Source organism: Lepidochelys kempii, chromosome 6, assembly GCF_965140265.1.
Source record: "Lepidochelys kempii isolate rLepKem1 chromosome 6, rLepKem1.hap2, whole genome shotgun sequence".
Taxonomy (NCBI): Eukaryota; Metazoa; Chordata; order Testudines; family Cheloniidae; genus Lepidochelys; species Lepidochelys kempii.
This window is the reverse complement of record NC_133261.1, coordinates 134,867,245-134,881,018: the sequence shown is the minus strand read 5'-3', so window position 1 is coordinate 134,881,018 and position 13,774 is coordinate 134,867,245.

Genomic DNA, 13,774 nt, shown 5'->3' with positions numbered 1-13,774 from the left:
GTCGCAAAACCGAAGCATACAAAAGTCATGAATCAGAGGCCAAAAAGTGTCAGCATTTTAAAAATCATAAATGGGGTCTGTCTTTGACGTCTAGTCTGAGCCTTCAGGACGCACTCAGGCCACATTTTCAAGCTTTCCTCAGCAACCGTGACAGCTAGAAATGTGATGTTTTAGAAAAGGAAGCAGAAACTTGCCTGCAGTCCCTCCATTCCCACAGCCAGAGCTTCAAGGAACACACTAAATATTGAGAGACCCGCAATACAATTGCAAAGGTTGGCATCACTGGGCTTGCTGTGCCCTTGGATTTCATTGAAGGGGACAATTTTTATTTTGTACTGAGTATCAGGGCCTCAAATCTCCCCACCTGCTGCTCAGGGTCAACATGTCCAGGGGAAGTAAGGGACAGCCACACACCTGGCCAAGGGTCTGAGTAAGCGGACCCAGTCACAGGTGGCCACATTCAGAGCCAGTGTAAATGGGGAGTCCATCCACTGCATCCAGAATAGCTGCTCCATCAAGGGTGCCATCAGTGTAACTAAGGCTTTGTCTGTGCTGGAGAAATGACTGGATGACCTTCTGAGGTCCCTTCCAACCCTGATATTCTATGATTTAAATGTCCCCGGAGAACTCAGTGACCTGGCAAGCTCCTCGTGCCGACGCACACCTGCTACACGGTGATGGTCAGGGAGGGCACTATCAGTGTGACTTCACCTCTTGTATCAGAAGAAAATTTTGGGGTGAAACTGACTGACCCAGCTGCTCTGCCAGCTCCCTCATCTGTTTACCCCGAGTCCTTCACCTGCCTGCATCCGTGCCCCTATTGAGATTCCCTCCCTCCATAAACATGTCCGTCCTGTGTGAGGCACACTCTTCTCCCTCTGCGCCAGGACACGGAGTTTCCACAAAGGGCTCTGTGACGGGGCTCCGCTCACAACCCGAGCACCCCCTGCCGGTGGTCTCGGAGATCAGCTGTGCAGGTCACTACACCCACTCCCAGTGGTGCTGCACCTGCTGTCACTTCGCTCCCGGACCCACATCTCTCCAAGGACCACAGCGTCCTCTTCATGACACAGCCCTCCAGCCGTGCCGGGATCTGCACGGCCACTCCGGGGCCCGTACTGCAGTCCCCCTGTCCAGCCACTTTGTGGTGAGTGGGGGGGACTCGGGCCAGCTCACTACTCTGTGCCATGGCCAGGGACCTCTGTGGCCCCCAGAACCTGCTTCTATCAGCTCTCTCTAGCTTCCCCGATCCCTGCCAGTAGCATTGCTCTGTCTAGGGGGCTGGCGCACCTTCCTCTTGCTAGGAACTTCACCTTGCCTCCCTGAGCTCTTCTCTGCAGCTCTTCTTAAATGGGCCTGCCAGGCCCTGATTGGCTGCTCCTCGCAGCCCCCCTCCTCCACCCCATTGGCTGCTTTCCGTGCACCCTCCCTAAGGCTCGATTAACCACCGACAGGCCAGTGTGGGGCAGACACCCCATTGTAGGGTCACTGAAGGAGAGGACAGCAGTTCCAGTCTCCGTGCCGCACCGTGTGCCCAGGCAGTGGAAGCAGCAAGGGGAATGAGCAGATCTGAAGTAAGAGAACACACCTAGCTGGTACAGCAGCGTGACGCACAGGAGTTGGAGCCAAAGTTTTTAATTTCCTTGCTTTTGTGAATTTAGATTGATCCTTAATCTTTTCTAAAAATTGTACGACATTAATATTTGTAAAAAACTTTACTAATTTAATTTGCCTTCTCACTGCTACATGGTGATGACTCACTCTCACTAGGCTGTTGTTCACAGTATGCAACAGTGATATGTGGTGTTTGTCACAGCAATTTCATTAGTCTGGTTTTAGATCTTGATACAGCATATCAGTATATTAACATTTCCACTGTAAAATGGGGCTTGTAATTAACAGATCTTTAAATAGCAGTGACATAGCAGTATCTTTCTCTGTTGAAAATATCAAGCAGCAGCCATAGTCTTCTGCTAATTAAAATGGATTCTGGTCAATACTTAGCATTTTTCTACTACAAAGCAAATAAAAAAATCAATAATTAAGAGGGGAAAATTGAGAACTTCCTGAGCTGCTGTGACTTTGATTTGTGGAAATGTTTAACTTGGTTCATGAATTGGATACCTTTATGAAGTTCTCTATAAAGTTATTTAGATTGTAAACTCCAGGGGAGGGACTTTCTTTCTGTTGTATTTCTAGAGCCCCTAGCACCAGGGGGCTGATGTCTTGAGGCACTCCCACAATACTCGCCTATGGAAATGAAATGCAGACTATATGTTCATCATCCTGTGCTTTGGAGACACTTCTCCACTGCTCACACAGGTTCCCATTCTCCACATTTAGTAATGGAGACTCCTTCTAAGCTCTCTAATGATTCCCTCCCAACTTGCCAATTCTGTAAATTCTCAACTCTCATCAATGGTGCAATTTCTGGACAATTTCTTAGTGTTGTCTGTTTCCTCACTGACTTGTGTGGTTTCTCTGGAATCCGTGTGTCTCTCTTTGGCTGCTCATATCGGTTTTGTTGTAGATTATTTATTTGTGCTACAGATCATTAGGAGACTTTCCGTAAGTGGGAGGTCAGTCTCCCTGCAACGTGACTGTGTTCAAACAGCACTTTCTAGCTCCACACAGCTACTCCCCAGGTGTACTCAGTCTCACCTGATCTCTGCAGTGAGGGCACTTAGTGTAGGCTCCCTGGAACTCTTAGCCTTGCAAGGACTACGAAGACATGGTGAAGGAGGCGGCTTCTGTTCTAACTCACAAATCATTAGCAGAAAAGCTCCAAGTGCTGGGCCAATTCTGTCCTCAGTGAGAGCCTTTAAATCAACCTGCATTGCTCCTTGGGTTCCTTTTAGCCACTGTGTCAAGTTTACACCTCTCATTCACAACAACCGGGCGCTGCACAATCCAGCCCCAGGCCCAAACCGAGACCTCCTGTTTGTTTAGTCCCCTTGCCTTCTTTGCTCTGCTTGTGGTGACTAACCTTTTATTGCCTTCTCCATCTCCCATCTAGGTGTCTTCTTGGGTATATCTATGCCGCGATAAAACACCTTCAACTGGCCCTGGTCAGCTGATTCGAGAGCATGAGACTTGGCTTGTGGGGCTATGTAATTTCAGTGTGGACATCCTGAGCCCAGGCTCTGGGACCCTTCCCCCACCCCCTATTGTAGGGTCCTAGAGCCTGGGCTCCAGCCCACACTCACACGTCTACACTGCAATTGTATAGCCCCACGACCTGAGCCCCGCAAGCTCATATCAGCTGACACAGGCCAGCCATAGGGGTTCTATTGCAGTGTGCCCATAGCCTTACACGCTCCCCTAAGCCATGGAGTGATTCCCCCAGTTCTAGCCCACCAAACCCTTGTCTTCTCATCCAAATCCTGACTGGAGTCCCCGCCCGCCCCAACCTTGCCACCCCCAAACACACACATGGGAAATAACATATTGCAAGACTGACAAATAACCTCAACCCAGTGGGGCTTGTCCCTCAGTCTCTCCTCCATGGTAAGAGCTCCAGAGAAGAGAGGAACCCAGAAGCTATTGCCCGGTTGAGCTGCACTCAGTGCAGAGAGTGGGGAGAGTTCAAGGATGGCTTTAAATTGGCCAGAGAGTCAATCTGCCCCCTGGATAAATGAGCAGTTTCTCTGATTTACCCCCAGGGATGGTCCCGAGGGAGCTGTTCCAGGAGCTGGCAATCACCAGGGAGTGGGGATGCCCTGGCCTTGCACCTTTTCCCCGGAACGCCCCTCACACCGGGGTAGTTTTACATTCCATGGAGCATCAGACCCTCAGTGTTTCCCGCTGCGGGCAGTGCAGCCTCCCTCTTGGCACCTGTCTCTCCTCCAGCGACGAGCACGTCACCTGCGCTTATGAGAGAATAATCCGATTGCCAGGCTTCAACTGCAACACGCCTCCGGTGGGAGGGTGGCTGAGCTAGGCTGCGTGAGTACTGCCTGGTCTTCGTGCAGATCTAAGGAACTCATTTTACCCTCAGGTATTTAAAACAGGCTATTTAGCACCCACACTACTTCACATTCATAAATGGTTTAAAAATGAAAAAGCACCAAGAAAGGCTGGTTGAGTGTGATTAGAACCCATCTGTCTGGGGGCTGCACAGGGACAGGGGCTGGTTTCAGCCACCTCTGAATGTAAGATAGGAACCAAGGAAGTGGCATGAATGTCCCGGCCCCACCACCAGGGGAAGTATTTGCAGCGGGGGGAGGGAGGGGAGCATTGGTGAGTACTGACAGGGATGTGTTTAGTCTTCTGAGTCCATACAAATGGTGAGAAACAGCATCTGGGATGACCCTGACCCCACTGAAATTAAGGGAAGTTTTTCTATTGATTTCAGTGGGGCCAGGTTTTCACCCCAACACTCAGGACAACTCACCAGTTTGATCCTCAATGCCAGAGAAGTCACAGTAACAAACAATTAGTCTGGGCCAATTCATAGTCTGGCCGGAGTGCAAAACACAGCTCCAATTCAGCTTGGAATCCCTTTGTCCATCAATTGATTATTATTTTCCAGCACAAAAAGAACCAAATCAGTTCAAAGAGAAAAGTGATAGGGAGAAACCAGATAAATACAAACCAGGGAAGGGCTCCAGTGGGACAATCCCACTCTGAGTTGGCCAGTGATTTGGCCGGACTAAGCTAGAACACAACCTCCTTCCCTGGGCAGTTCTGTCAGTAACGCACCCACTCTGATCACCGGGTGTGGTCAGAGCTAAGGCCATTTGGGCTGTGACCGCAGCTTGTCTTTTGAGGGAAAGTCACTGCATGACTGATAAAGGAAACAATAAAGGGGAAGGAATTTGTTAGTCCTGTGAGGAACCTTTCCTCATAGGTTGGGTGTCTAAACCTTTTCGTTGCTCTCTTCTGGACTCTCTCCAGCGCAAATCTTTCTTACAGTGCCCCCCGCCCCGCCCCGTGCTCCACCTGAGCCCCCACCATTGTCTAGGAAGGTGCAGCAGCTAGCACCCGTGTCTTGCCCATGCCCCAGAATGGAATTGGCCTTTTAGCAATTGCATCACATTGTTGACTCATATTCAGTTTGTCATCCACTGTAACACCCAGGGCCTTCTCAGCTGTACTTCTTCTGAACCAGTTAGTCTCCGTTTTGTAGTCATGGATTTGATTTTTTTTCTTCCTAAGTGTTGTACTTTGCACATGTCTTTGCTGAATTTCATCTGGTTGATTTCAGACCAATTCTCCAATTTGTCAAGGTCGTTCTGAATTCTAATCCTGCCCTGCAAAGTTCTCAGCTCCCTCCTCATTCTTCTCTACCCCCAGCTGTCTTCTCTGCCTGGAAGCTGGGTGGCTTCTGAAAACACCGTCTGGAAGGAACTCTTCCAGTCTTTCCTCTGACCCCACCCTGACTTTGACTGAGCTCTCCCTTCTGGGGGTTGGTTATATTAGCGAACTGGGCCACGTTAGGACCTGTGCTAGCTGACGACACAAGCCGTGGTGTTTAACATCATGTCAGCTGGTTGTAGTTCGCCCAAGTGTCCTTGACCATACTTGGGGAGAAAGCTTGGCCCCACTGCAACCAATGGAAAAATTGTCATTGGCTTCAATGGTGCAGGATTTCACCCTCAGTGTGTCACACTGTGTTAGTTAGTGTTGGTTTTAACATGACCTCTTCGTCTAGGGAAGATGAACCCCTTTTCTGCCTCAAGCCCCTTCCTTGTCCCCCAATCCCATCCACTTGCTCCTTCTCTCCCTCACCTTTCAGCACTCTCACCCCTTTCTCTCTGCTGCTATTATCACTACACTTATTATTTGTATTCCTGTAGCACCAAGGGGCCCGAGTCATGGCCACGACCCCATTACACGAGATGCTGCACCAACACAGAACAGGAAGATGGTCCCTACCCCCAGGAGCTGACAATCAAAGTGTACGACAGGAAATAATAGATGTCCATAGAAAGACAGGGGAGTACAAATGAACAGTGAGCACAAACTCTTAGCGCCTGCCACCTACACTCTCATTTGCCCACTCTACGCCAACAAAGCTTGATTAAGTCACTAAGCATCTCCCCCAGCTACATCAAAGGTGTTCTCCTCTAGGGTTATTGTGTTCTGTTACCTAGGGCACATGGAACCCATGTGAAGTCCTATTACCAATGACAGATAGCTGGCTCCTGCACCATGCACCGGGCCGAGAAGGAATTCATGTAAGAGGGAATAGTTTTCCATCTCCAAACTGTCCATACACCAGGGCTGATGAGCCTAGTAGGGTGAAATTTATATTCACATGTATGTGTCTATCCTGGGAAAAATAAATCCATCCCCCTACCAGTCTGCATTCTGTGGCCATCCTGGGGATTTCTGAGCATCATTCCAGTAAGGCTGCAGAGTGAGACCAGTGAATGCAGACGGCGAGCGAGGTCTTTGGCATGTTCCAGTGCTGTGTTAACACTGATTTGCTTTTGCTGGTATGCACATAAAACATCACTGTGTATATCAGATTTCTGGCTAAGGCCTGGTCATTGGCTCAGTTCAGCTGTGACCATTTGCCTCCTTTCTACACCAGCTTCTCCTTGTTTCCCCTTGCTCACCCAGCTTGTGTGTGTGCCAGCTCCTCCAGGCAGCGAGCCACTTTGCTTTAATTTTAATTTCTGCTTTATGAATGCTACAGTGTCCTAGCTACTTTTATGAGATGGGCACTTTATATGCAGATGAAATAATAAATACTCATGAAAAGCTTGAAGCAAAGGCTTGCAAAGAAAGATTTATGCAATATTACATCTGGAGTAGATAGAGTATTATGGCTACGGCAGGCAATATATTACACATCACTGTGTTCGGAGTCAGCAATGAGGCAAAGTGGTGTGTTCTTTCTTTATTGCTCAGTGTGACTAATATGAATAGAATAATTGACTTGGAGAGTGTAAATACTATCAGATACATAAACAAACGATATGTTACAGCTGGACATTGTAAGCGTGGTGATAATATCCATGTGATCAATTGCATTTATCATGCTTGTTTGCCTCGCCTACATGAGGCCCAGGAATCCATTTCCCTCAAGAATTTATTCTGACAATCTAGAAGTCTAAGACTCCTCAGACAGCTGAAATCAGTCTGAGGAAAAGATACTTCCTCCTTTGCCCGCCTAAAGAAGTTTTCTTCATTCACGGACGGGTGCACTCCCGAACCGCAAGAGCTAATTTTGGTCATTTCGAGAGGTGTTTTAAATGAGCTAGTTACAAATTCTCTTCTACGGAGTCCTGAGTTGTTGGACTCATGGGATTAAGTCACCTGGCATTCTAGCCAGATGAATACAAAAAATAGCTTAAATAAAATGGAAAACTGTCCCAAACTATTCTAGACTCCTCCTTCTGTGTCCTCTGTGGCTGATGGTGTACGTGATTATTATCTGTGACAACCTGCATAACACGCTCATGGCTTGTCCAGTCATGAGTCAAATAGCCATGCCAAGTGCGTAGCACACGTTTATGACATAATGATTACATGTGTATATTCACAAACCGACAAACTCCATTACACGTCAAGAGAGGCTGCTCACCAACCTAAATTCAAAGATCAAGCAATGAGCAGCTAAGGAATTCAAGCAATTCCCCACCACAATATAATCCTTCACCACTTGCCACCACCCACTCCAATTTACATTAACACAGCCTTCATAGGTTTCAGAGGAACAGCCGTGTTAGTCTGTATTCGCAAAAAGAAAAGAAGGACTTGTGGCACCTTAGAGACTAACCAATTTATTTGAGCATGAGCTTTCGTGAGCTACAGCTCAAATTTACTAACACATATATGGTTTGCAGCATTAAAAACACACTCCTTTGTCACCAAGGGTGGACTTGGCCCTGCAGTGCTGGCCATGTAAAATTCCCTCTCTCCCACAAAAGAGAGCATTTATCAAAGGAATTCAAGGGTAGACAATACTATTCACCCTGTGGGAAAGGAGGAGTTTTAAAAGATCTAAGCCTTTCTAGAGTAAGTGCTGTTCCAGTGAGTGAAGGTTAGAATAGCCTTTACCTTTACAGTCAATGACTTCTGAGGGTTTAAAGTTCTAAACATAACATTGCATCAACATAAAGTTTCATATTTAGTTGCAATAGTAAAAGTTTGTGCCCTACATTTGAAAGTAAAAAGCATCTTCTGGTTGGTTAAACAGACAAAAGCTATATTTTTGTTCTCAAAATTCTCTTTAGATCAAAATTAATACAATTGCTTATAATAGACTCTACTCCTAATTCCTCGAATATAACAATAATTTGATCTGATGGTGCATTAGGTGCCAGCACTGAGATAAAAGTTAGAGGCATTCTATGCGAGTATGTGCTTGCCTCAGAATATAATTTTTTAAATTGCTAATTACTTGATATTTTGCATTTTACAGATAAAGTCCCTATTTCTTATCCCCACAAAAGCATTTCAGAAGATTAATTAGCTCTTCATTAATAAATAATTAAGCATTTTATCTGCTCATTGCCCAAAAGCAATTGTAAATTTGATGTTACTAATTCGATGTCCTGCGACCAGCCCTGCTTGAAGAATTCTTTGTAAATCAGGCTTATGATATATTTGCTGCAGTTTGCTTGTCTCTCATTTCCTTTTAATTGTTGCAAACGATAATCCGGTTACATGAATTATATGCACCATCAGAGAAAACAAGAGGGCCAGCATTCACCCCCTAGTGCAGCCTTTCCAGAGGGGAATTGATCGAGCACTGTGCTGCAAGGGACAGCAGGGATCACGGGAGGACCATTGCAGGAGGGGTCTTGAGTCTGAGTGGATCCAACACAGGGGGTGTGGAGCCCCCTGTGCTGCACTCCTGCACTGGGCCCGCCCGTCCTCAAGCATGTTCATGCGGCCTAGGGGCAAGCAGAGACATGGGGGAGGTAGCCCGTGAGGCTAGCTTGCCTTTGTTATATTCACCGCTTTGCATTATATGCAGCAGTAATGCAAGGAACCTCCAGGCCTGTATCCTGTAAGTGGGCCCCCCACTACAAGAGGGATGTGGACAAATTGGAGAGAGTCCAGCGGAGGGCAACCAAAATGATCAGGGGACCGGGGCACATGACTTACGAGGAGAGGCTGAGGGAACTGGGGTTATTTAGTCTGCAGAAGAGAAGAGTGAGGGGGGATTTGATAGCAGCCTTCAACTACCTGAAGGGGGGTTCCAAAGAGGATGGAGCTCAGCTGTTCTCAGTGGTGGCAGATGACAGAACAAGAAGCCATGGTCTCAAGTTGCATTGGAGAAGGTCTAGGTTGGATATTAGGAAACACTATTTCACTAGGAGGGTGGTGAAGCACTGGAATGGGTTACCTAGGGAGGTGGTGGAATCTCCATCTTTAGAGGTTTTTGAGCCCTGGCTTGACAAAGCCCTGGCTGGGATGATTTAGTTTCTCATGGCAACTGATGGCCTGGGCCCTTCCCCCCTGCAAGGTGAGAGCTAAAGGGTTGGAGAACAAAGGAATCAGGTGACCTTCTGGCCCGGGAAAGGGACAAAGCCCAGAGGAGGAGGGGCTGGAGGGGGAGTCAGGTTGGGGCTGGCTGGGGACGAGGAGTGAAGTGCAGACGGGGTTGTCTGGCTCACTACCCCCCAAAATGGACCCAGCTGAGGGGTCCTGTTCTCTGCCCTACAAGCTCTGTGTTAGACCATGTTCCTGTCGTCAAATAAACCTTCTGTTTTACTGGCTGGCTGAGGGTCCCGTCTGACTGCGGAGTTGTGGGGGCAGGATCCTCTGGCTTCCCCAGGAGCCTGCCTGGGCGGACTCGCTGTGGAAAGTGCACGGAGGGGCAGGGGATGCTGAATGCTCCGAGGTCAGACCCAGGAAGGGGGAAGCCGGGTGAGCTGTGTGTCCTGCAGACAGGCTGCTCACAGAAAGGAGACTTCCCCAGAGTCCTGCCTGGCTTCGTAGGGAGCAGTTCCAGAGCATCGCCCAGGGACTCCGTGACAGTGACTCCTATGGATGTCATTGGGACTGGCCTGGCCTTTAAGTGGTGTGCGAAGGCCACTAGGTCCAATCTGACAGGATCCGGTCCACAGACACTAGGGTTAAACTGGATGTGCAATTAAATGAGAATTCTGAGCACAGAAGTGGACAGCTGCATTAACCACTATGTAAACAAGTGTAACCTTTCCGCCAGACCGAGTTGATAGCAGCAAAGGCCGGGTTCAGTACACAGGGGTTCCCTCTCTTCAAAGCAAACGCAAAACTGTCTCGAGCCCCCACCCAGTGACCTGGGAAAATCTTACACACACCCCTGGGTGCCTCAAAGAGGTGATACTTCCCCTCTCGCAAGCACAGAGTCTCGGTGTAGCAGAGAATCTTTAATAACATGAGGAAAACGACATCAGCATTAAATTGGGGAAACACCACAACTAGGGTTCATCAACCAAACCATGAGCAAAGACCCACCCCAGCAAATTGGGCCATGTCCTTTCCCTCGGGTTCTTGAGTCCCACAACCCAAACGTCTCTTGAGTCCAGCAATCCACAAATCACCCAAAGTCCAAAAACTCCAACAACCTAAAAGTCCAACCCCAGAGTTTAAAAGTTCATCTGCAGAGTGTTACTTCCAGTCTGGGTGAAAATGAGTGTGTGTGGGGGTGTGGGGGGGAAGAGGTAAGGGCACCTTACATGATCTGAAGCTGACTGCCCGGCAGCTCCATAGGGCTTCACTCCGATCCGCTCCACGAGCCGCTCTGCTCCGCTCCACCAGCCGGCCCACGAACTGCTCTGCTCCGCATCCCACAAGCTGCCCCCGCCTTCCCATGAACTGCTCCGCCAGCCGGTCCACAAGCCGCTCCAGCCATCCCATGAACTGCTCCGCTCCACAGTAGATCTTCAGGCTCCCCACTACTTAACACAGTGCTCAGTGATTTCAACTCTTAGTAATTTTAGCTCTTTAGTGATTTCACCTGGTAGTAGTGGGAGCCTCAGTGCTGGGGCACCATAAGGCCAAAGTGAATTCAGCTCAGCACCTGTAACTAGACTCCTAATAGACCCAAAATTAGCTCTAATGTTCCACAGTGGAGAGAGGCAGAGGTGCAACTGATGTTTCAGTCCCTCACAAAGGGGCCCACACCACCAGGTACTAATTAATTAATTAATAAATAAATACATAAATAAATAAATAAATATCTACCTCTCAATTCACAGAGTTTTGGAACCCATGTCCCTTGCCTAACGAGTGGTACTTAGTTGATGGCGAGTCCCTCCATCATAACAAAAGGCCAAGTACAGTTCCACTGTCCTTGATTCCCATAATCAGGGTAATAACAATTTATTCTTCCTGCCCCAATAACAGAGACACTGGGGATCCCACAGCAGCCAAAGTGACCATTTGGGCAGCTGTGGCCTCATTCTAGGTGGGGTGGGTGTGCCTATGCAAATGAGATCAGCCCCTGAAGTTCTTTTCCACAACTTGCCACACCTCACCACCAGATGTCAGGGTGGAGCTCATCCTGACTCTGCTTACACAAGTTATAGGTTTCCTGAGCTCATTTACTTTGCTTCATTACAAAGCTATTCATAACCGCCATGGGGTAAGTTAGGAGATCAAGATTTTTGACCTAGGAAATAGTCAAACAAAGCCAAAGGCAAACAGACTCAAAGTCAATGGTGCAAGAATAATATATATTTCTAAAGGCTTCCAAACATATACAGCAGCTCTTTCCCCACAATGTCACCTCATTAAAATGCTAGCAATAACTGTGAAAGGCTACAGAAATAGGGCATTTCAAAAGTATGTTGGCTCTATATATTTCCTCCCCCCTCCAATACTGTGATGTCCATAAGTGTAACATGAAAGAGAATCTAAAACAATTGTTACTAGAAGATATTACCCTTTGTTATTAGTGTGCGGGCATTCCACAACGGATCAGCCATGGCCATAGGCAAATAACTTCTCTTCTATTGGCTCCTGGTCCGGAATCAGTGGTTGTAGGGTTCACGGTGGCAGAAGCAGCTCATTCCTGACCTACCAGAATCCCGATCATACTGTCGCAGTCTGACTCTAGAGCCACAGCGTGTACGCAAAGGGCCAAACCCTGTTCTCATGCACACAGGTGTGAACGTGAACTATCTCCCTTGAAGCCAATGGAATTACAACAGTTTTGTACACTGCTGCAAGTGACAACAGAGCTTGCCAAAGGGGCCTAATGTTACATCCAAGTACAGCCGTCCTAAGGAAGGGTTTTGTATTCGTAGGTAACCTTGGGAAGTAACTGTCGAAGGCACGAATGGTGGTGAAGCAACTAACTGCTGCCTAGCACACTGTCAGAACTTGTTTTTAACCATCTGTTTCCTAAGTATCTTTTAACACTCTTTTCCCTCTGCTGCTGCTGTCACACGACTTGTAAATTTGTAACACAGGCTTTGTAACAATTCACCATCTTTAACATGCTCTGCAGCAAATCTGTTAGCAGTTGAGGTCAAGCTAAGAGACAAAATATGTATAAATGGGTCACAATGACAGAAGCATCCTGCTAATGGGTGTTATCAGATGGGGACAAACACACAGGTGTGTTGATATGCAATGTTCTGAGGACAGGTTATTACCTTGTGCATTGCTGACAGAAATCAGTGTCAGATTGTCTGCCTTGCAGCACTCTCCGCTATTTACCCAGGAGACTCTGCAGTTGCTTTTCACGCCCCCACGCCCCCCCCCATTGGCGAGTGATGTCCAGACACCAGCCCAGGGGTGTTCATACCCAAGGTAGGGCTGGCTTGCACCACTGCACTCCTGAAGGGTTCCCCTGGGGCAGGCAACCGGCACATGCAGCTGCAGCTCGGAGAAGAGACCTGCGTGGGGGAGGCTGTTAAAAAAATCCGATTTTGGGATTGCTCTGGCCAGCTGCAGCCCCCAGGCGACGCAGATCTGCAGAGTTCCCCGGACACTGGGCACCTTGATCTCTAGGCAGGTGCTGAACCACCATACTTCTGAAGTCTCTTTATAAAAATGCAGAAACATGTAAAAACCATGTAAGCAGAACCTGTCTCAAGTCATCGGCAAGCCCAGTGCCGTCACACGCTGTCCCTCAGCAGCAGTGCCATGAACGGCCCTAATGCAGCAGCCTCCTCTGGCTTCTGCAACCTGACAGAAATGTCTCCTGACTGGGAACAAACATCTCAACCTGGAGCAGACCAGCCTGAGAACAGGCCTGGTGCCAGCCTGGAAGGCGAATGTGGGGAGTGGCCCATGTGCTGGAGTGGCCAACTCAGGGTTGCTGCCATACGCTGAGCGGTGCAGGGAGGAAGCCAGAGAAGGGCAGGCAGCTGGGCTGGGGCTGCTAGTTACCTTAGCATTATGTTCCCTGTCACCTTCCTGGCTTTGCAGTTGAGAGCAAAGAACCCTGCCAGGCCTCTCTGATTACCTTTGCACATTGCCTGGTGCCGAGCGGATTTGCTCCCTTGCTTCCACAGGTGGTTTGAAAAGGGGCGTTCATGCGTACGCTGAGCTAATGAAGCTCTCCAGCTCACTCGCTGGGAGACGTGCTGGGAGGGAGGGGGTCTGGCAGCAAGGAATGCCCTGCAGTGAGCCGGTGAAAGTCCCCACACTGTGAGGCCAGGGTCCCTGGCAAAGCACCGCACGGGGTGTCTCATGGAATTAATTAATCCGCTAAGCGCCTCGCTCCAGAGAGCGGGGACTGGCCACAGGCCGGCCGGGGGGTGACAGGTGGGCAGCGGGACTACACTTGCTGTGCGCCGTCGGCTATGCACAGTGCGGATTGAGGTTTCCTGGCGCTTTGGGCTAGAGCAAGTGGGGCCCCTCCCTACCCCTTGCACCT